The sequence below is a fragment of the Lathamus discolor genome, chromosome 3 (genome assembly GCF_037157495.1).
Source record: "Lathamus discolor isolate bLatDis1 chromosome 3, bLatDis1.hap1, whole genome shotgun sequence".
NCBI classification, from domain to species: domain Eukaryota; kingdom Metazoa; phylum Chordata; class Aves; order Psittaciformes; family Psittacidae; genus Lathamus; species Lathamus discolor.
In genome coordinates this window covers 78,060,516-78,083,586 of record NC_088886.1, presented here as the reverse complement: position 1 = coordinate 78,083,586, position 23,071 = coordinate 78,060,516, and the positions used below count along the sequence as shown (strand labels likewise).

Here is a 23,071-nt window from a genome sequence, read left to right as displayed (position 1 = left end):
ATGTACTTACGGTTTCATGAACAGTCCTCTTTTTTCCATTTCTTACAGTTACTAGAATAAAATAAATATTTCTGTGCAAGAGAGTAAAATACTCCAGGTATTTGAGGGAAACAAAAGGAGCATGAGATATAAAATATGCCCCCAAATAAAAAGGCCCATAGCGTTTTAGAGTCCAAAGGGTACATATGGTAATCTCCAAGTAGAGCCATAGTCTTTGTCTCTGGATTTGGGAGACAGCTTTTCCTCATCTTTGAAAGCTGAACAATTATTTTTGCTATAAAATGCTGAAATATATACACGCATATTGTTAGTATCACATGGCTAGAACACATTCAAGAATAGTGCATTTTTCTTTACTTCTCAATAAATTTAGAGCAGACTAATGTGTTTAGAACCTGTAGTGTAAAATTATACATTTCTCATTTGCATTCACTGCTAGCAAAACCCCTGTCTTTTTAAATACAAGATGATGCCAAGGATGTAACCAGTTAGGTATATTACTGTGCATGCTGCATTGCAAATGCACTTTAACAACATATTGCAATATGAATATATCGTTCTTCTTGTAAATTCTTACATTATGAAAATTCTTCACTGTAATGGTTTATCTGTAGTTATTATGATTATTATTTCTTTATTTACATGGTTATTTTGTCTGTAATATAGAAACAAAAAATCAGAGTAAAGAAGGAATGAAAGGAGGTAGTCCTTGAATGGCTCCAAAGTAGGGAACTCTTAAAAAAAGAGGTAATAAAATGTATCAGTAGAAACATTTTCTCTTTTATGTAAGAAGCAAGAAAAGCAAAGTCAAAACTCATATTCAGTTCCTTGCATCTGCAGTGTAGGCTATGGAGGACTTCAACAAATTTTATAGATGTCGGTTAATATGTAAAAGTATTTAAAAGTCTTAAAAACAGGTATTTGGCAAGCAGTCACCCTGTCTCCTGACATGCGAGTGAAAAGACTATTATTTTTGTAATGCAGAAGACATTTTCAGTATTCACTCTCCATACCTGAAGTAAGTCAATTTGAAATTTCATCATATCTATCAAGAAGGATTACTTGTAGGAAGATAAAAAATTCTTGAAGGGTTAAAATAAAAATAATGATGATTTAAAAAAAAAAACGGAATATTTAGAATTTAATAGATTCGGAGAGATCTTAGTCTTATTCCTGGTAGTAAATTTTTCTCCTTGAGCAGATTTTCACAATACGTACTAAAGAATCATGTAATATTTCTGGCTACAGTAACATTACATTTGATGCAGAGGTAGAACTAATCGAGTGCCTAAGTGACCTCTGAAAAAGTAATTCTTAAAAATTCAAGTTACAGTGCATAGTCCTGGAGGTAATGGCAGCAAAATCTCATACTTTTTTTAGTCAAATGCTTGCCTGTCCAATTCATCTGCCAATGCTGTAGAAGAGACTGTACTTATGTCTTTTTCCCATCTTTGTGCTTGTTATACCCAAGGTATAAGTTGTCAAAGCCAGCAAAAGTGTAAGGCTCTTAATGGAAAACGCTCCAGGAAATGGAGGAAGGCAAAGAACAAAGCCAAATCAGGCTTCAGAGATTTATTCTGTCAGTGGTCTGTGACATCATATGAGTTTAACAGGAGCTTAACTGGACCTTTCTCAGGGAAAGAGAATTCTGGTGAAAGCCCAGGATTTTGAGAGGTTATCAAGGGACACAGATTTAGTTGATGAAATGTCATGTCATGAACCTTGTTTGTTGCTAACAACATAAAGCAAAGAACATGCTGTAGGACTAACCAAAGAACTATTCTCATTACAGATTTTACTTTGACTGAATGGCTTTGTAACTATCTGTTGCAAGGAGCTGAGCCCTTCTAAATTAAAGTGCCACAGTTGTTGTGTGCTGTTCATAGGCTTCCACAAAAAGAGGTGTTACTGTGTATGTAGAAGAATATTTGAAAAAGTATTATGCTTCCAGCAGTTAGCAGGTTACCTTTACACTAAGAATGCTTTTAACAATAATGATATCCCTAGGACCAAGAGTCATTTATTGTCCTAAAACCCAGAGACTGACTGTACTTCTGCAGCAAGAAAGCTCCTCTCCCAAACAGGCATGCAGACACAGGAAGGGCATAATAGCTGGGTGATAAAAATCTTAAAGGAATACAACGCAGTGAGGAAGTTCGAACAGTTTGTCTTAGTTCTGTCATCCAACAATACTTCATAACCCAAAGGACATGGTTTTAATCAGTGGGTCTGAAATGTAAATGAAGCAAACTCTGACAGCCTTTGATCAAAGGCAAAGAGAAGGATGGAAAGCTTCTCAGATAAGTCTCTAAGGGAGCAGTCAGTCAGATAAACAGAACTAAAGTAAAATATATTCACGTCCCAAATTTTGCTAAATTTAGCTTTGACAAAAGAACCCAGAGGTAGCCTTAAGCCAATGTAATTAACTGGTTAAGAAAGTAGCAGTGGGCTATTACTTTTCGGTGGCAGACTCTATGCCCACTGAAAACCTGTCTGATAAGGTGTGGGCTACAGAGATGACACCATCAAAGTGATTTTGAACCCTTTGATGGGTGTTGAGAGACACAGTTTTTTAAATGCATATTGAGTTACTTACCGATCAGTAATCCAGAAGAATTGGGTTAATACTTCCAGCTCTAAAAACTCCAAATTAGAGGTGTCTGACTTAGGATTCATTAAAAAAGTAATCTGCTGGAGTCAGACTTTAGAGCACTTTGGTTCCTGTGGAGGGGAAGAAAAGGTACATTCGGGTCTCAGTGCAGGTTTCTTTCCAGCAATGGTCACCAATTCATTGTTACCATTAAGTGCCAGTCTAAAACTGTGTCAGGATCTTACACTCAAAAAGGTTATCCCACAAAGTCATCTGTTTCTTATGTTTAAAAAAAACACAAAGCAAATGAAACGCAAAACCTTGAGTTACTTGATTAATTTTGAATGATTTACTGAGGGATTTGATTGAATTGGTTTTATAATGATCAAAGTCATTGCTCCATTTTTAGACTGTAAGTCAGGACAAAAGAAAAATAGGCTTCAGTTGACATTTTGTTGAAACAGTTCTAAAATATCAATAAATTTAAAATAATGTAAGCAATAATTTAATTAATTTGAGCAACATGATATAAATAGAATTTTTTTGAACGCCACTATTAAATCAACCAGTTTTGTCATGGAGTATATTCTCTATATTCTAGGTCTGTCCAGCCATTTTTGTGTTTGTGAAACTCTCATTGTTGGAGAGACTTAGTTCGATTTCAGAATATTCTAGTGGGCTATGAGGAGCATCTTCACAAAAACTGATCGGATAGCCTTCCAAATCTCTCAGCCAGCTAAGCCAGGATATGGGCCTCTAAGGTGGACGTCTGAGGATTTCCAGGTTTCTTTTGGACTTGCTAACCAAGCCACAGAAAATCTAGGGCTTCATTCAGCTCCTTGATTTCATTGAGATGTGTTATACAACCACCAACATGAGAAACTTTGGGAGGTGCAAGCCAATAAATGATTTTTCTTAGTTTCCTTGCTGGAACAGGAGAAATAAAAACTGACCATACTCTACTGGTCAGATTAACAGGAAAATGGTCACATTTTTCCATCTCAGGTCACTGGTGGGAAGCAGGGAAACCAAGCTGAATTACAAGTCACTTTAAATCATCGTTTGACAGGACAGTGATTTACCATCTGGCAGACAAAGACTGCAGCTTGCATATTATTTTCGTAACTTAAAATTTTATTATTTTTCAGTCAAAAACCATTATGATTTTTATGAGCTTACATTTTTTGTCTTAAGTTGGGAAAGGATTTATTTATTTCTATCCTTTATATGAAAGTAGTTTATTAAATGGAAAATTAGCTGTTATTTATAAATTTAAACACAAATGTTTAAACTTTATACCCATTGTCCATGTGTAATTTCATTAGTAGGAATTTTCATAAGCTAATTATCATATGTTTGATAATAAGCTTCCTCATCAGCCTTAAACATGTAGTAACGAGGTCTGCAATTCGGTGAATGGATATCTTTTTTACCCTGCTGCTGCTGCATTCTCAGGAATGCTCCATTTCCTGTGTGATTTCATGGGCCCTTAAGTGAGGGGCTCCTGAGTTGTACTTCTAAATAGCTGTTGGATGGTTGACAGATGCATCCCTGTAGCACAGTGTTCATGGCAGTCATGATATTAGCCTTAACACAGGTCTCAGTGTGCAAACGAACTCTTCATCTCCCCATGTCTGATCACCCCAATGTTTGACTTAATGGAGAGCTACTTGGGTTATGTTTTCTTACCTTTGTTTTTCTAGAAACAGTACTGTTAGTCCTTTGAAAAACACAGTAAAACTTAAATTATTACGAAAACTATTATGATAGCACTTGGGAGGATATATATGGTGGCTCACTGAACTTAATTAGGAAACACTTCTTTCAGGATAAAAGAGGTATGGAAAATAAATTATTAACATTTCTCCAATATTCACTAATGAATCTTCCAGTGTGCATTTAATAAAAAATGGGCATTTACTAAGAAAATTTCACTTCTGTTTTTTGAAAAAGTGTTCATAAGAGAAAATGTAAGAATAGCACTGTGATTCAGAAAGTAATAATGTATCTACCAATATTATCATCTTTATGCTGGGAAAAATCGTTTTGTATCATTCCTCAGTATCAGAACAGAATGTATTTGAAAAGTGAGAGCTTCTCTGAAGGAATCCAAGTGGCATAGTATTAACATTAAAATAGGTTATTGATTTGTAGACAAATGAGAAGTACTGTTCCTGAGGGCAGTGGAAAGAACCCCGCTGATTTCAGTAATCATTAGATTTTGACTTTATGTCCACTTTGAAGATTTGAACAACTCAGAACTCTAAAAACAATATAAATATAAAGCATATCTACATGTACAATATAATTTTATTAACTTTTAAATTTTTTTAAGATGTGTCAATATTTTCACATTTTAGAGTACTTCCCACTGAAGACAATGAAAGTTATAGGAACCTTTAGCTACATAAGTATCTAAATGTAGATGTAGAGCCTATCCTGGAAACAGTAAAATTATTCTTACTTCTGTCTATTTAACTGTACTAAAAATATGAAGTTTCACAGGTTCATAACTGTGTAGAAGGTCAAATTTTTAGTCAACAAATAAATGTAAGTCCTGAAGACACTTCTATCTTCTCATTAAAGATTAAAAAAGAGAAAAAAAAATACTAACCTAAATTTTAAGGCAGCAAGCATGATGCGATTTAAACTGTCTGGATCAGATTCTTCAGATTACCTTTCTTTTACTCTGGAAAATAACTTTTCCATGGGAGCTGGATTAAAAGATATATATTTTTTCCTTTTTGAATGTTATTCTCCACTTACTTGAGTACTTCTCAACTGATTTTATTTTTGTCTTGTGGAAGGCATGTTCTCAACATGTGAGAGCTCACCCTAGGGGAATATTGCATGTATATTTCATGTGGCTATCTAAAATCCCCAACGCCCAAGCTCACTGTGTTTTTTCCTTGTTTTATAAATTCGGTAATCCTTCTGTAAATGTTGTTGCATACTACTGAGACACTGGATTTTTGTTTAGACAACCTACTGTCTGTCCTTTCTACAGAGAATATTTTCAATATTCTTTTTGGCTTCAACTCTTCCTTCAACTAAAATCAATACTTTTTAAAAACACCATTTATACAACAGAGCTTCAGAAAATTGCAAATAATTAGATTATCTTGGGAAAAAAAAATAAAATCCATCTTGATTATAGAAAAAAAAAAAAGGCAAAGCTCAGGAAAGAGAATTTGCACAGCAATTTTGGATCCAGGCATATTTTAAGTAAAAGAAGCTCAGTGTTGTCATGGATTGTAGTGAACAGAAGTGGGCAAAACAAACTGATAAATATTGGAGTTTAAGTTACAGAGCCATTAATAGGTTATATGAGGAGTATGTACAGGCTGGTGTGCAGCTGTATCTCACCAGGACAATGGCCTGGGAGACCTCTCTGTCAGAGTGATACAGACCTGGCCTGACAGGAAAAAACTTACAGAGAAAATGAGAGTTCTTCTTGAAAGAGATAAGACTGTATAAATGCTCAAGGACAATTGGGTAACCTGCTTTGCCTAGTTTCTAGAACACATGAGCACTTTGACATGAGTAGAGACTACATAGCTCTTTGTCTTTGAACAGCTCAGTATGTGTTACGATCATTTATCATTACTTCATAGAGACATGTCATTGTTTGACTGTGGTTTTATCTTAATTTACAATATGTTGACTTTAGATTGTTTAGTACAAAACACCAGAAATAGAAGAAATGATAAAAAATAACCATAGGCTAAGATTAAACTGCAGGATTTATTCCCTAATTTTATGCTGTAGAGATTTAAAAGCAGTAAACAGAAGTGAGTTAAAAATAATAATAAAGAAATCTCTACCATAAAACACACTTGCTGCTTTTTTACCATTTAAGAACATCATTTTGGTTGTTTCATAAAACTAAAGCCATCCAAGAACTATGCAATATCTAATTAGTGGGAATGGTGGATGTAACTGATTCTTTTCGGCTCTTACTTTCATTAAACTTCATATTCAATTACATGACGAGAATATCAAGCTCTGTTCCACAAAGTCCTTGGGGGAGGGGAGGCCCTGCAGATACTTTCTAAAGGGCCACAGAAGAATATCAAGGTTATTATTAACAATCTTAAATTCTCTATATAGGCTATCATATCTCTAGTGGAGAATTGTCAGGGTGACACCTCAAGAAAAGTTAAAAATCCGCATTGATAACAAAAGTTTAAGGTAATGAAAAAATTAAGTGTAGAAACTATTTTTTTTCCTCATATTCTTACAATGTGTTTTAACTTTTAATTGAGCACAGTTTCCAGCTGTCATCCTCAGCATTCTTCCGTTTTCAGCTGTTGTCTCATAAATGGCTAGAGAATGCTCTTTCACTATTTAGTACTAATTAATTTTGTTAATTAAATGTCACCCTGCTTTTTTCCTTATTAGAGTTTTTGTACCAAAATGGCTCCCAGGACATTGCTGCTAAAATCACTAAAGATTAAAAAGAAAGGATGGAAATTGAATGTGCAAGAACTAGAGAATTCATTAAATGCATTGTGAGACTTGCAAATGCCTCATGACAAGTAGGATGGGAACTGTAAGACACTTTCCTCCAAGGGTGAGTTTATAAGCTAGCCATTTATGTCAGATGTTTTGTTGGTGGGCAATAGTATCACAAACTGCTGAACTCAAGAACCAGTGTCAACATGTAATTCACTTCTGATATTTGTCACTATAGCAATTACATTGTCTGGGAAATTCTCTGTATTAATTACATAAATCCAGTGGATAAACATCTTGTTATTTCTTGTTTCCTTTTTAGATCTAAAGTAGCAAGTGCATGTGGGGTGAAAATGAGAAAGTCAGACTGTCTTCCTCCAATTCAGTCCTTCCTGCCAATATATTGGCAGCTCATCTGCCTATTAAAAAATAAAAGAAGGCTTGGATTGCTTCCTGGGGGCATGCCAATGTGTGTATGTGGGAGCTGGCGAGCAGCCACATAAAGACGAATACTGCTTTTTGAACCCCTACAGTCTACGCAGGGCATAATGCATATGTTAATATGCTTTCTGTAGTGTTGCAGAGTTTCACTATTCTTCGCTGGCATGATACCCAAGTACACACCAATTGTGTTAAGTAACATGAAAGCTGCCAGTGAGGGATGTTGTCTGGGATATTATCAGGAGAAACATGCATTCTTCATTGATTTCTTGACACTACCATTAATAACAAAGCTAGGGTTTCCTATAAGTCTCTGAAACCTTTAGTCAGCATGTTCAGTTAGTTTTTCTTATTGTCATTCATCCTTTTCTGAAGGCTTTTGGATGGGTGAATGCACCCAAAAAAGGAGAACATAAATGCGCCTGCTTGCATTTCAATGGACTGGTTCTGTGTAGTCTTTCTCAGTTGCATGGGCATGTGAATAGAAAGTGCTGTGTGTTACGCTCAAGGCAGCAACCTGAGACAAACATCTGCTAGGCTTTGTCTAAAGGTCCATATGATACCAGAATTATCCCAGTATTTCTGTCAGCTTATAGGCGAGCTGGATGGAGGCATCAGTGATGGATATTTTACTCTGTCCCCTTTGCTTGTGTATGTGCTTTAAATGCACAGGGATGGTCTGGTTTGTCAAAGGTGATATGGCTAGGAGTTGCCATGTATCCAAATAAATTAAGCTGTTGCACTTATCTAAATATATTCAGCCTGATCTAACTATTTCCAGACAGCACCTGGAAATGTTTAGAAAATGTTATACATGCAATTGGGGTTTATATAGTTTAGCTCTCTAAAACAGTGGAATTCATTGTAAAACCTCTTTTTCTCTATGGACTCTTCTTCCACCCCTCCTTCCCCAGCTCCCCAATAGATCAAGATCTTGTGAGGGGACAAAAAAGTCTATCATGCAAATAAATAGACAGCCAATCCATATTCTGTTCCTAGCCAGGATTTAATTTAGATTTGCTTCTTGAACTTTCTAACATTTAAATATGAATGCACAAAGACACAGGGTCCTGCGACTAGTAATCCTATTGTGTTAGTTTATTAGTTTAGTTACTGTCTTATTTAATGCATTTTATGTAAAACCTCTCTTCCCTGTCTCTATATGAGTGAAAAGTTCACAGTTAATATAAACACTACATTGCTAAAGGAGAATCAAGAGTAGTTTCTAGTTCCAATGAGAAACTGAGACAAATAGAAGAGACAGAAATTTTCCAGTAAAGCTGTAATATAAAATATATGTTGTAATATAAACATGTATACATTTATCTTAAGTAAAATGCATAATTCTTGGATTATAATAGATTTATCAAATGAATTCTTTCATCTGGTGATATTCATTCAGTTCTTCTTAGCTATTATTTTTTGGTCTTTAAGCTGCTTTCAATGCCACATTCACATTTACACAGGCTTATGCAAAGTGCACTTCACAATTTAGTGAACTGTTTTGATAAATGAACGAGGTAGTGTAGGTCAGCCTCTGTTAACTAGTTCATCTCCTTGCCATGCTGAGACAATATGGAATTAATGCATTTTGCAGGCTTTTATTGATGCTGTAGAGATGGTGAAACTGTTGTCTCGTAAATCTCCAAATTCAGCTGAATCAGTTCCTAACTTTCTTTCTATGTTCTATAAAATTCTTCCTCAACAAAGACCTCTTCCTTTGGTAAAATCTTAAGAAATTCAAGCAGGCTGTAGACAGAAATATATTGAGCTAATCTGTTTTGTAAACATTTCACAGTAATGAATGCCTTCTGAGTGTTTTGGACAGATTAGCCAAAACCAAGCAAACATTCAAATATAAACTCATTTTTCAAGCCAAGTTCTTTACAACCTATACTTCAGCCAGCCCTAGACATGTGATAGTATTATGATGAGTCATCAGGAGAGTAAATTAATTGCGAGGAGAAACTTCAAGAAGGTGGCAAGATCGTGTGAATTAAATAGAAGAAAAATGGGAGAGAAAGAAATAAAACTATAGAACAGATTTTTAAAAAGCAGCAATAATTATATTAGCATCCCTAAAAGAAATGGAGGGAAAAAAAGGTCCAATTAAATCATAAAACAGCTGGTTAATGTATAACTGGTTCTCAGTCATGAATAATGATATGAAAAAAAGCTAATATATTGTTCATATCCCAAGCTTGTATCTGGATTAGAGTTACAACATCATTGGGAAATTGCTTAGAAATAAACTACAGAATGGGGACTATTAACATAATCTTCCTGCACTGCCAAATCTGTACAGTCAATACTATAATAGCAATAATAATAATAACCATACTCTTTATTCTTGACATTGACATATTAGGAATCTTGAACAACACTATGTCCAAACAGTTCACTTGTAAAGCTGATATGTGAATGCAGGTGCTTAATATGAGCTGGTTTCTAGGCACAAGAGAAAATTAGGTTGCCTGTGTGGATGGACAACAGGAGTACTATAACCTGCTCTTTAGTAACAGGCTGTCATCAATTATTTCTCTCCTGTACGGGTCAACGGGGGAGACAGGGAAGTCAAAGCCATCACTGTAGCAAGCAAGATCTTGCTACATGTCATTGATCCACCCCCAAATGCCCTTTCCTGTGAGCTCCTCATGGCAGGGTAAATACAGTTATTTTTCTGACTTCTAGCTGTTAGATCTTGCATGCGCTCTAACAGAAACAAAGTCAGCATCTCTAGCGCAAGTGTATGCCGTACTATGCTATTGACTTCTATTCAGCAAGTTTAAGTCAATTGCAGTCATGTTCTAACTTAAGTCCCAGGGAACGTTCGGTACCTTACAGCATAATGTCAATCTGAAGAGGGCTGTAACAGGGGATTAACTTGTAGGAACATCATATTGACTGAAAGAGGCACAAAAATAAGAGAGAAAGCAAAGCAAGATTGAAGATTGAAATATTAACATCAGAAGATCATTTTAGAGCTTGTTCTACACTGGCCAAAGTGAAGAAACATGAAACAGACAATTAAAAGACTTGCTGGGGCTGTAGGAAAGGAAGTGGGAACATATTACACACATTATGGTCATGTCTGAAAATGCAACCATTCTGTCTGTGGACATATGAGGGCAGAAAGGAAACATGAACCCCTTGAGTGTGACATTCCTCTACAGCCAAAATTTGGTGAAGTCGAGGAATCTTGTAAATTGAACAGGACACTGAAAAAGTCATTTTAACAGCTTCCGCAAATAGTAAATGTTTAATACTAAAACTGGGACTCCTAGTACTAAAACATAAAACTCTTATGTCTGAATATGAGACAGACTGTAAGGAAAATGTCAGGGGATCTAAAGAGACAATAAAAGAAAAAGAAACATTTGGGGTTAAATGAGAATGGAAAAACCTTTGCATTCATGATCAATGACCCATTGATTCTACAACCAGTCTCAGAAAGGTTAAATCTTTCCAAATCCCAGTGACAGCAGTAATAGTCCAAAGTAGCACTTTCACATAAATGTAACGAGTATATAAATCAATGAAGTCTATATAGTCATGGTTAAGAAATTATTCTAGCTAATAACATGATTTGCAATCAGAGATTATTTTCTTTTCTAAGACATTAAAAGACTTGTGAAAACCTATCATTTAATGAGAAATTAAAATCCCCAAATAAATATGTAATAATGTACTCACTGGAGGCATTTCACAATTCCAGGCTACAGCTACCTCGTCTGAGTAGCTTTGGGTGACTTTCAAAGTCATGGTTGCTGAAACAAGATCTTGTGCTCCCTTTCATTGACTTGTATGCAAGATTTATACTTGAAAGGCTTGCTAATCTAATGTTTTGCAGATAGTTTACAATTTTTGGTAAAGCACCATTTAAATCTGTAAGATTCTTGTGATACTGGTGGGATTTTTGTATCATCTGGTTTCTCAGAGATAAGGTCATCTTTTTTCTGATACTGGCAAACAATCCATTTGCCATCCCTATCATTGCATAATGTAACTTTGTCTTAGAATGCAGGGAATACAGTTACAAAAAGAAAACATCTGGTGAATTTGTGTATTTTTTTTTTTTATTTAATGCTATGGTGCTGAAATATTAATACATTGTCCTGGGTTCAGCAGCAGCAGTCATTTTTCTCCTTCTTAGTAGCTGATGCAGTGCTGTGGTTTTGACTTTCTGCCTGGGAACAGCACGGATAACACTGGTGTTTTTAGTTGTTACTCGGTAATGTTTAGTCTGACCAAGGGCTTTCTGAGTCTCATGCTCTGACAGGGAGGAGGGGAAGCCAGGAGGAAGCAGGGACAGGACACCTGACCCAAACTAATCAAAGAGGTATTCCATACCACAGCACGTCATGCCCAGTATATAAACTGGGGTCAATTACCCAGAAGGGCCAGATCACTGCTCAGTTGGGCTGGGTATCGGTCAGTGGGTGGTGAGAGGTTGTATTCTCTTTCCTTGTTATTTCCCTTATCATTATTATTGGTGTAGCAGTAGTGGTTTGTGTTATACCTTAGTTACTGGACTGTTCTTATCTCAACCCATGGGAGTTACATTCCTTCGATTCTCTTCCCCATCCCTCCAGGAGTGGGAGGGAGGAAAGGGAGGAGGGTGAGAGAGTGGGCTGCGTGTTTTTTTCTGGGTTGTCAACTGGGCTTAAACCATGACATACATTATTTTTCATCCTTACCTTTAATGTTTCCTCCATTTTATTTATCCTATTATACAACACCTATTGCTTCTGCAAATATACATGCATGAATATAAAATCACTGGTAATATCTGTGTGCATTGAGTCATAAATAGCAATTTTTGTATTGAAGCCTGCATTTACAAATCTAGTCTTTTACAAAGTTTTCCAGAAAAACCAACAAACAAGTACACCCAGTGTTATTCATGGTGAAGTCAATTGGGTTTAAATTTTAAACTTATGGAAAAGTAAAAGAAAAACATTCAACGGGGTCTGTTTCCAAGACCTAAGAACTAGTTTGATGCAGCACGCTCTGTAGGTAAAACAGGTAAGCTGTGCAATGAGAACAAAAACTCATGAAAAATGAGACGTTTGTGCTGTGCTATGTTTTATATGACTCACAATCCATCATCTTTGGTTTTAACATATTTAGAACAGTTTGGTTAATGTTCTTTAGGAGGGAGGAAAAGCTAAGATGTTGACACTACTGCTGGAATATTTATGTATAGATAACGAAAGTAAGGACTAACAGAGTTATAGGCTGCAGCCTGTTATTATGTTTGCATGTTCACTCACAAAATTCAGGTCTTCAGTTTCATGCTGTATGTATTGCTTTGTACGGGAGAAAGTAGAAAGCAGAGGAGTTCCTCGATAGGTACAAAGTGTTTGTGACTGAAGTATTTAAAAAGCTTTTTGTTTCCTTTATTCTTTTTCGCCACTAAGGAAAACAGGAAATATATACAATTTTGAGCAGGGAAGAGAGAGTTCAGGGAAATAGCATCACCTGCAGTAAAAGAATACACTACTTGACTTTTGTAATTTCATAAGCAAAACTCAAAACATCATCTGTTTTTTTCCTGTGTAACTTCTGCTTCCTAGAGAAGTAGGATTTGGGAGTTTTGTTCTGTTACAGTCTCCCGCTGATGCCCTAGAAGCTGAAGGAAGCCACTTCATGTCAGACTACATATAAAAGGAAAGAAGCACAGGCAAGCCCACTACAACTCTTAACATGCGCAGTTCTTCTCCAAAGCAGGCATCAATACAGCATAACCTAACCTGTCAAGCCATAGGACAAACAGCATTTATTTCACAAGGAGAAAAGGCAAAAGGAGTATTGACGTAGGAGTTTATATAATTCTCAAGCACTGAAGTACACATGTGCTTGTAGCAGCAAGAGAATCTTGGAGGGGTTTTGTGTAAATTAACTGGTACTGAGAAGTTGTCAGCCTCCTGCAGAAATCCCTTGGCTGGGGAGGGAGCAATGTGAGGATACTCGCTGGGAGGGCACGGCTGAGATGGGGCTCTGCTCCATCCTGGATGTAACTTCATAAGTAGCATGCCCAGCTCTCCCACCCCGCAAGTGATGACCAACAGAATTATACACACGTGCATAAATACAATCATATATGCATACAGACACAGGGATATATACCCGTATAGAGTGCATACGCATGTATATATGTAATACCAAAAAAGAACATTTCTTAATTATTTAAATACTAAATATAACCTATCTATATTTCTTTTTACTTTGAAATACATCATAAAAATTCATCTACATGAATATAAAGTCAGTCATTTTATTATTCTTCCTCATAATTTTCAGTAAAATATTTTTAAACATATTCTATTATATCCTGTTACTTTCAGTGAAATAATCAGTATTATTGCTTAACAAAGTATAATAATTTTTGTAATCTACCAGACTGTCATTAATACATGTTTTAATACCCAGCAACCGACAAAAAAATATGTTCAGATGGACTGTGAGATATTTTAAAATCATGGATTTCAAAAGAATAAAACATCAGAACCATGTGCAAATCATGATACATATCAGCCAAAAAGACCCAAGGTGTGTTTTCCTGAGGGAAATGTAAAATCTGTATCAATGAAAGTAGGATGCAAAGATGGACTGCACTTTGGATATTTCTTCTTCTTCTAACAAGAGTTTTTAAGTTACCCCATTCTCCTGATATAAAAAATGGTAAATGAAAAAGGTAACTTGTGACAGGAAAATAGGAAAATTTAGCAGGAAATTCTGGCCTTGTACAAGCAGTGTGAGTTTTTGTTCTGGTGTGGCCACTTTTTCTCCCAACATACTTTCACCATGGACTTACAGACCTAATCCAAGAAGTCTCCTCCACATGCAAGCATGCAAGGTTTTCAGTTTGCAATATCAATTTTTTTTTTTTTTTTTTTTTTTGTGGAACTCCACAGGGTAATAAAGAAAGATACCTGAGAGAAAATAGAAAGTCGTTCTTTTCCGAACACCAAAGATCAATAATAATAAATATTAGCTCTTGAAATTTAATATATGGCACTGACAGTTTCTTAGAGGGTTTTCTGTGGAAATCATTAAACTGAATCACTTCTACAAACTCTAATCCTTAGCATATACTGTTGCATACAAAGCATCTTTCACTACAAACTTCTGCTCATGTTATTAAAGCTCATCAAAACAAATTATGCCTTTTCAGATTTTACTGAAAAGTCAATTCTCCTTCCAATGCCCAGTAAAGTTTTTACGGCTAGGATTTTGTCTATCTGGGATCGCTATGATGGGTCAGGTAGATTTGGGGGATAACAGTATATGTACTTTTCTTTCCCACGACTCATTTAAGCAGTGTTAAGATTTTCTTAGACCTAATAAAAATGAAGAAGGGCAGATGACACAAGAAATCTAGGTTTAGGGTTAGGATAATCTTATAACAGTGAAGAAATAGAGATTTATTTTGAAAGCTTTTAAAAAATAACCCTTTACTCTTACATCTACTGCCATGGTGATTCAGTCTCAAATGTTTTTTTGTATCAGTGATCATAACTGAATTCAGATTGTAGCTATAGATTAATTATCACAAACAGTTTGGTTTGTGATTAAAACAACATTTACATAAGATATGGGTAGTTTCCAAAGAAATTATTATTATGAACAACAGCCATAACAGTGTGTTGATGTCCACTCTTACAAACCACTGGAAGTGATTATTCATAGGGATTTTTGCAGAAAATGGGCTGAAGCATCCCTTCCCGAAAAAAATTAATACTTCATAAATGCATACAATACTACTCATCATTATCAGAGTAAAGATGATTACTGTCATGGATATAGATATATTTTACAGACAATAAGTTGGTTTAGAAACTCTCAGGAGCTGAAAGGAAAGGGTAGTAAAAGCTCTCATTTCCTATTTAACTGCATTTTATAGAGTCATAGAATAGTTAGGGTTGGAAAGGACCCCAAGATCATCTAGTTCCAACCCCCTGCCATGGGCAGGGACACCTTACACTAAACCATGTCACCCAAGGCTCCCTCCAGCCTGGCCTTGAAAGCTGCCAGGAATGGAGCATTCACACCTTTCTTGGGCAACCCATTCCAGTGGCTCACCACCCTTACGGTAAAGAACTTCCTGCTTATATCCAGTCTATACTTCCCCTGTTTAAGTTTTAACCCGTTACCCCTTGTCCTGTCACTACAGTCCCTGACGAAGAGTCCCTCCCCAGCATCCTTATAGGCCCCCTTCAGATACTGGAAGGCTGCTATTAGGTCCCCATGCAGCCTTCTCTTCTCCAGGCTGAACAGCCCCAACTTCCTCAGCCTGTCTTCACACAGGATTTGCTCCAGTCCCCTGATCATCCTCGTGGCCCTCCTCTGGACTTGTTCCAACAGCCAGCCATGTGTTTTTCTACAGTGTTTTGCTTTCTCAGTTCTCTGCCAACTCCATTTGTTAAAGAAATATCAAATGTACAAACCAAAAAACCACACAAGCTTTGACCTAAGGATTTTTTAAGGCAGTTTCACAAAACAATTTTGAGCATTAAATTTTACAGGGTTTTTTTTCCAAATTATTTTTTAGCAGAACTGTGTATTCATTCGTTACATTTACATTCAGCTCTTGCAAGGCCTCTCCATGTGTCATGTTAGTTGCATTACACCACTGTCATACCAGTCAGAGTTAGATACAAATTCAGAGCACAAGAATAAAGATGATTAATAGTGAACAATATCCATTCTGGATAATTAAGAAAATAATAGCTGACAAATTGCACAAAAATGTGAGAAAAAATGCCATAAATCAAGGATGCTAATTGTTATTTCCACTACTTGTTAAGATGAAAGATGACACTTATGTAGGCATTTTCTCAGCATGATCTCTCATAAACAGATGTCCAATGCCTAGGGTAAACCTGTACAAACTGAGAAGTATCTACTGACTGCATCATTAGTCTTCTTCTGATTTCAAGCCAGGGATGCTGAAGAACAAATTAGCCAACTGATCCTTGCCAAAGTCATGTTTTATTAAAGAAAAAGCATTTGTTGTAGGGTAGACAAGAATGTCGGGTGTATGCTGAACTTCATATAATGAAATCCCAGTGAGAAAATACTTCGTAATTTCCCATAAGAATAATTATTTGCAAACTTTATATTCTTCTTCCTGTGTCCCGTTCATACTGTACATTCATCTTTGCGTATGTTAAAAATATGAATAAGCTTGAGGATACAATAGTTGATATTCAAGTAAAATACCGCATTTTTCCACCATCATTATTCACATGTACTCTATTAAGCACAGTTTTCTTGCCTACACCTCATAAAAGAAGTAATGTGAATCCCCAGGTCACCCGTATGTGAATTCTCAACTCTAATAACCCTGCAGGTAATAGCAAGCAGCAAAACTACTTTTGATTTTGCAAAAAAATATTGCCTGAAAAGAGATTGATGCAGATTATGACATTTTTCTCTTAAAGATGTTCAGAATTAACATGTTCTTCAGTTTTCATTTTTACTGAAGTTAATTTTTTACAATATTTGAAAAGTACCATTTAAGTCTCAGAAAGAAAAAATAATTATTTCGAGATTCACATATTTGAAAAGTAAAGAATGATAGAATGGAATCAAGAAATTAATAATTTAGACTTATTTCAGAAAAAAAATAAATCTGACAGTAAATTATTTGGTCATGGAAAAATACTCCAAAGGACTTAATGGAAGACAGACATTTTAATCTCTTATTGGTATATTTCTAATAAAAATAGTACTTAGAAACTTAAATTCAAGAAATAATTGTGCATTAAATAATGAGAAGGTTTGGATTAGATCAATTTAGCATTTATCCTTATCTCTACTGTCTGTAATTCTGTGCTTACTTTGCATGAACACAAAAAGCGATGAGTTGCCAGAAACTAATTATCAAGCAATTAAGAGGTCTTAAGAGAAAAAAAATACAGTTATAGTTAAAACAGGCTTAAAATAAGACTGGTTATTGTTTTATTGTCATTGTTTAGCTTAGATGAGACATCATAAAAAAATAAGGACTAAAATGAAACACTTATGAAGAAAATCTCAGAGACAATTTTTCCCAGCAGTCCGTACTGCAAAAACTCACACTGAATGCAATGTAGTTGCAAAGGTGCAAGTGACCAAATAAATCACTTAGGTATATCTGCAGCATCCTTTTACCACTGCTTCAGAAATTAAGCTAAATAGAAGCTAGATGTATCTGCAGACATCTGACCTTACTGGCCCCAATAGGCATTTGCCTGAGTACAGACTGAACAGAACCAGAATACAAGACCAGGAATGTAGCCCTTTGATGAGGAACATCTTTATGAGAGAGAAAGACTGAGGAACTTTTTCCTTCTCCTGTTCAGGTCAAGAGGAGTTTGGCCATTGGCTTCAACCACAGCTGGTTGAAGCTGGTTGATTCCACTCTATACAATCTTCAGTGCTGTGTACAGTGCAACTTTTACTCTGCACAGGCAGTTCAAAGCTGCTTCACTCAACCACTGCACACCCTCTGCAGCCCCTGGTCCTCAGAGGCTTCTCTGTGCACCTCTTCCTTTTCCAAAATTGCTCTGTTTCCCCACAACACTGAGTAATGAAATCATTGACTCATATTGGAGGTAGCAATACACTAAGCACATTCAATGCACACAGCAGATTCTTTTTTTTCTTTCTAAATAATACCCTGAACCACAAAGTCTATTACTCTTGCTTGTGTTATGATAGCCCATTAGAGGCATTCTGATTTTTCCAAACAGTAGTTCCTCCCTAAATTCATTGGCATTATAAATATTAATGATGCATATTTAGAAGCAGCTTTGATTAGCAATTTCATTAGATTTGAGTTTACAGCAGGATAGCTAAATGTCAACATTTATCTCCCAAGGTATGATAGTTAAAAATAACATTTAGAAATCATAATTAGAAAAAAAGCTAATGCTTATTAATTGAAAATAAAAGTATTGTTGTTCCCATTTCTTTGGCCTATTTCACATTTTATAGTAACAAATTAATAAGATAACAAGACAAAATGCCTTGCTGAAAGCATTTGAAAAAGTTGGTTTGATTTCAAAATTCCTATATGTAAGTGCAAGGAAGCTACAAGTAAAATATGAGAAAGCCTTGTCATCTTAAGTGAGTGCTTTACCAGTAGCATTAAAAAAAAACATATTTTTTGTAGTCTTCATCACATCTGGGCATCAAGTGCAATGCATCCATCAAATAGTGAATATGATGTGAGAAATCATATAGAAAGATATGCAAGTTATTATTCAACACCAGATTGCTCACTTTTTGACATTAGGATGTCTTTAGTTAGCACCGTCAATGTGAAGCAAGAATTAGAAACTTTTACCTACTTCCAGCCACTTTTTTTTTTTTTTTTTTTTTTGTGGTATTTACCTCATTTTAAGTCACATTCTTTTCCAAAACTAAATAACAAGTGTAGGACATTTGGACTTAAGCTTATCTTAATTTGTGAATGCAGTTTGTCTACAGTAGCTCTAACTGTATGTATTAAGGCACTGTAGGTTCTAAAATACAATAACCAAATATATTAGAAGAATAACCTAGCATAAAATGTGTTGAAGTGTGCCATCAGAGGAAATGTCAAATAAAGATTTTAAAAGATCTTGAGAATCTGAATGTTTGCTAAATAAAAATCCTACAGTTTACCAAACTGAAATTAATGTATAAAAATATTCACATGCAAAGCATTTCCTTAATAGTTTTGTTATTACTGTTATTGTTATCTACAAGACTTGGATGCTTCATGCTTCTATGTCAATTATGTGTTTCAAAGTGTTAGAAAATAATTATTTTTAATTATGCTGCATATTGCTGAACAAACTGGAGCTAAATAAACAGCATAGAATCATAGAATAGTTAGGGTTGGAAAGGACCTTAAGATCATCTAGTTCCAACCCCCCCTGCCATGTTTAGATAGAGCTATGTATTTTTGCATACAATGTAAATTTAGTAATTGCAAATTTCGTATTATTTTAACTTCAATTCCCAAACAGAACTGTGCTAGAGGGCCTATTATGACAGACACTGTGACCCTCCCAAGAGTAATGGAAACGTTTGATGCCAAAAAACTGCACACAATAATGCAAGAAAAGCTTATATGTCTAATTTCATATGCAAGTTCTGCTGCACATGAAAGTGCCTGGTTACCATGCCTCTGGGCAGCACAACAAAACTCAGCTCAGCATTATGCTGGAAAGTACTCTCAGAATAACTATTAAATATTTAACTTAAGAAAAGCTCAACAGAGACATCATGACCCTCATTTTCCATGGATTCACATGAACTGTATGTAAACATTGATGGCTAGTATGAGCAGACATTTTGCCATGGATCCCAAAAAATACATTTCCTGTCCTTTCCAGTTACTGGATCATGCTTACCAGGGTGTCTCATTACATTAGAAATGAGTATGCTGGTTCTGACGAATGCAGTTTAAGGACTCAAACCTCAGTCTGGCAATCACATTTCTGAGAGTGCCTTAACTACAATTCTAGTAATTTGTCTGGTATTCTAGCAAGCAGCTGACACTCCTTGTTTCTCTGTGTCTTTCAGTTAAATATTCTGGAGAAGATTTTTTAATGATATTTTTTAAAATAGTAATATTAAAGATTTTAATACTATTTTATCAAAAAAAACAACATTGACTGTAGCTCAGTGATACTGATAGCTGCTTCAGCTGGAGCAAGCTGTGGCTAAATTCTGGCATTTATGGCCAGGTTATGCTTAAACAGTTTTATTATTCACCTTTTTTCATGACATAGGCAAGACATGCCTAATTATAACAGGTGTTTCCTCCATAGATTAAGCATAGTCTCACTTCAGTTGTCTCAAATGTCAAAAAAAAATATAGAAGATCTAGGGAAAAATGGAAGTAAAAGTACAGAAAGACAATTTTAAAATCCCACGAAAATAGAAGACATTAGGTAGAAGAACCTGAAAGTTGTGAGTGTGCAAATCTTGTAACACCCACATTCATCTGTACTGCTTACAAAGCTGGGAAGAACATGTGACAGCTGCTTAGAGTCAGGGTGGAAAATGATGAGTTGGGTAGAAAAGGAAGTAGTGAAAGACATCTTATTCTCAAAGTACCTACCGAAATGCGGAGGAGTCTGTCATCTGGCACCCATCAGGATATGAACCCTGGCAACAAACACAAATCCCAAACTGAAGTTAGCAATACTTCAAAGACACCAAAGTAGGTTCACAGTTAGCTAGCAATAGGCAGACCTCAAAAGTTTATCATTATGGAAATATGAAATGTATTTTCTGTGAATAAAAAATCCAAAGATTTAACTGTTTTTCTGCTGCTTTTTAGAATGGCTAATTTGTTGATAATCTTTGATGAAAATCTATGCTAATGAATTTTAGCCTATATGACATCCATGAGCCATTAATTATTTCCTTTTATAAGGTGTGTTTTACCATTCAAATAATGTGATGTTGTTATTTTTACTTCACAGTTGGACAAGTAAAATATTCAGGGGGAAAAACTCACTACCAAATGCATAACAATTTATTTTGAATGCTTAATTCTTCATGAGGGCTATACAGGTATTAAGATAGGGAGCAGTAGTTCTTCAACCATTTATGCGAACAGAATCTTAATAGTCCAGATGTTCATGAATAGCAAATAAAATAGCAGCAAACCCGTGAATGAATGGAGCAGCTGCTCAGAATGCAGAAAAATGTTTGCAAACACCATTTTGAAGTATGCAATCAGCCCTGGTTCAGAGGGAAAACTTGGATAACCAACAAAAAGTTTGAATAAGCAGCTGAACATATCAACAATATTATCTAGTCTGTCCAGACTTTGAAACTATTCAGCATGAAATGGAAATTTCTTATTCTTTTTTTTTTTTTTGGATATTTCTTACTTCCAAATGGACCAAAACTAGAGCAAGAAAAATACAATCAGGTTTAGGCTGATGTGTCTGTATGAGGGCACAGAGCTCACGCATGTACATGACTTTGCTCATTAATGTGAGTCTTATTTTGTGGTTCTTCAGGTATGTAGGCCCTAAATTTCTAATTAATGAATCATCAGCTGTCAGAAATTAATTAATCGGTGAGTGTGCAGAAGAAGATCAGGATATTCTCTGCTGAAATTCTTAAAAATAAGCTATTTACAAGGTTGGTAAATGGAATGGAATAAACTTTATTATCTTAATTGCCATGACCCACCATTTATGAAAGGCCTGCCACAGAGCCTGTTGTAGTACCTGCTTCTTGAAGACGTCCTGCCCAAATGAGGCTGGGGACCAAAGAAGATCTGGAATGACAAGCTATACATTCTGTCTTTCCAATTTTACCAGTCCTTTATATTTACTGTGAGTTTGAGTTAACAAAGAACAACCACTCCAGTCCAATGGAAATTTTTATCTTTCCCTCTCCAATTCTACTGCTGTTGAATTAAACATGTGATAGCCTCCAATTTCAAAATTTTAAGAGTTTAGTCTTTGCATAGAGTTGCACACTGAAACAGTCGTATTAACACCTGGAAGTCTTTGATGTTGGGTACGTCTCTCATTTGCTCATGGTGCCAGGTACCTCTCCAGGTGCCTATGAAACTTGCAGGAAAAAAACCAGGAAAGATGAGAGAGCCTAAAGGATGGTGAAAAGTGGTGTGGAGACCATTGGGAAAAACAAGGCACAGGCCTCAGAGGTGGCAGAAAAAAGGAAATCTCTCTTACGAACACAGAGGGGATTTTGTAGAGCTTGTTGCAAGCCAGGAAGTCAATATAAGATACTCAAGTAAAAATTAAATATCAAGGACATGCCCTGTAAGCCACATCAGAAGAAAGAGATTTATTCAACACAGGCTTATATCTCTATTTATCTCACTCTAGTTTTCTCTGTTTAAAAATTCTGTATAGTAATTTATGCTTTGGTAAAGCACTGACTTAGAACTTAAAGTCCCTATTATATTTTTGCTCTGTTTACTGTAAAGAAAAGGTACAGTAGGTGCACCCAAAACCTCTGGGTAGCCATCTGGTCAATGATGTCTGGCCCATTTATTTATCAAAATTAACTCAGCAGTGGTTATAAGCTGAGCACCTGCAAACTGCAGAAGATAATGAATTTTACCTCTTCACTTCCTTTGCCTCCTATCTGCAGGATTTTTCTCTGCTGCTATATGAGCAACTAATATTAACAAATTGATGGTACAGAATGAATTAAAATTTGGAAGAAAGTATGACAAAAATAGCAAAAAGAATGTTGGATGGTTTGTATTATTTTTAAGTGATAATTTCTGAAATGCTTCCTTTTCCATCAATTATGTGCTTTAAATTTTGGCAATAACATTAATGCAAGGAAACAAAAGATCCCCTTTTTCATGTACAAACACACAACTAGTTTCAGCCATCAGGCATCAGAAATTGAAGATACGAGAGGTTAACTGCTTGAAGATCAGCCCAACTGTTTTGACTGCACACAGGCAGTGTTTAGCAGAATTTTTATCTCCAGTGAAAAGTGTTTTGATCTTTATTTAAATTCTGTTGCTGATTCAGATTTCTTATTTAATGTGTCTTGTCTAAAGTGCAATGAAGCCAATGCAGAGATCCCATTAAGCTTTAA

General features: G+C 35.6%; 1 long non-coding RNA gene across 1 annotated transcript in view; it reads left to right on the top strand.

The window, feature by feature from the left end:
* LOC136011067 (uncharacterized) overlaps positions 1–7,149 on the top strand; it is an 88,114-nt gene extending 80,965 nt beyond the window's left edge. The window contains exon 3 of the long non-coding RNA XR_010611178.1: positions 6,992–7,149. This is a non-coding gene — a long non-coding RNA (uncharacterized LOC136011067). The remainder of the gene's footprint in view (positions 1–6,991) is intronic.
* Positions 7,150–23,071: the final 15,922 nt, after the last annotated feature.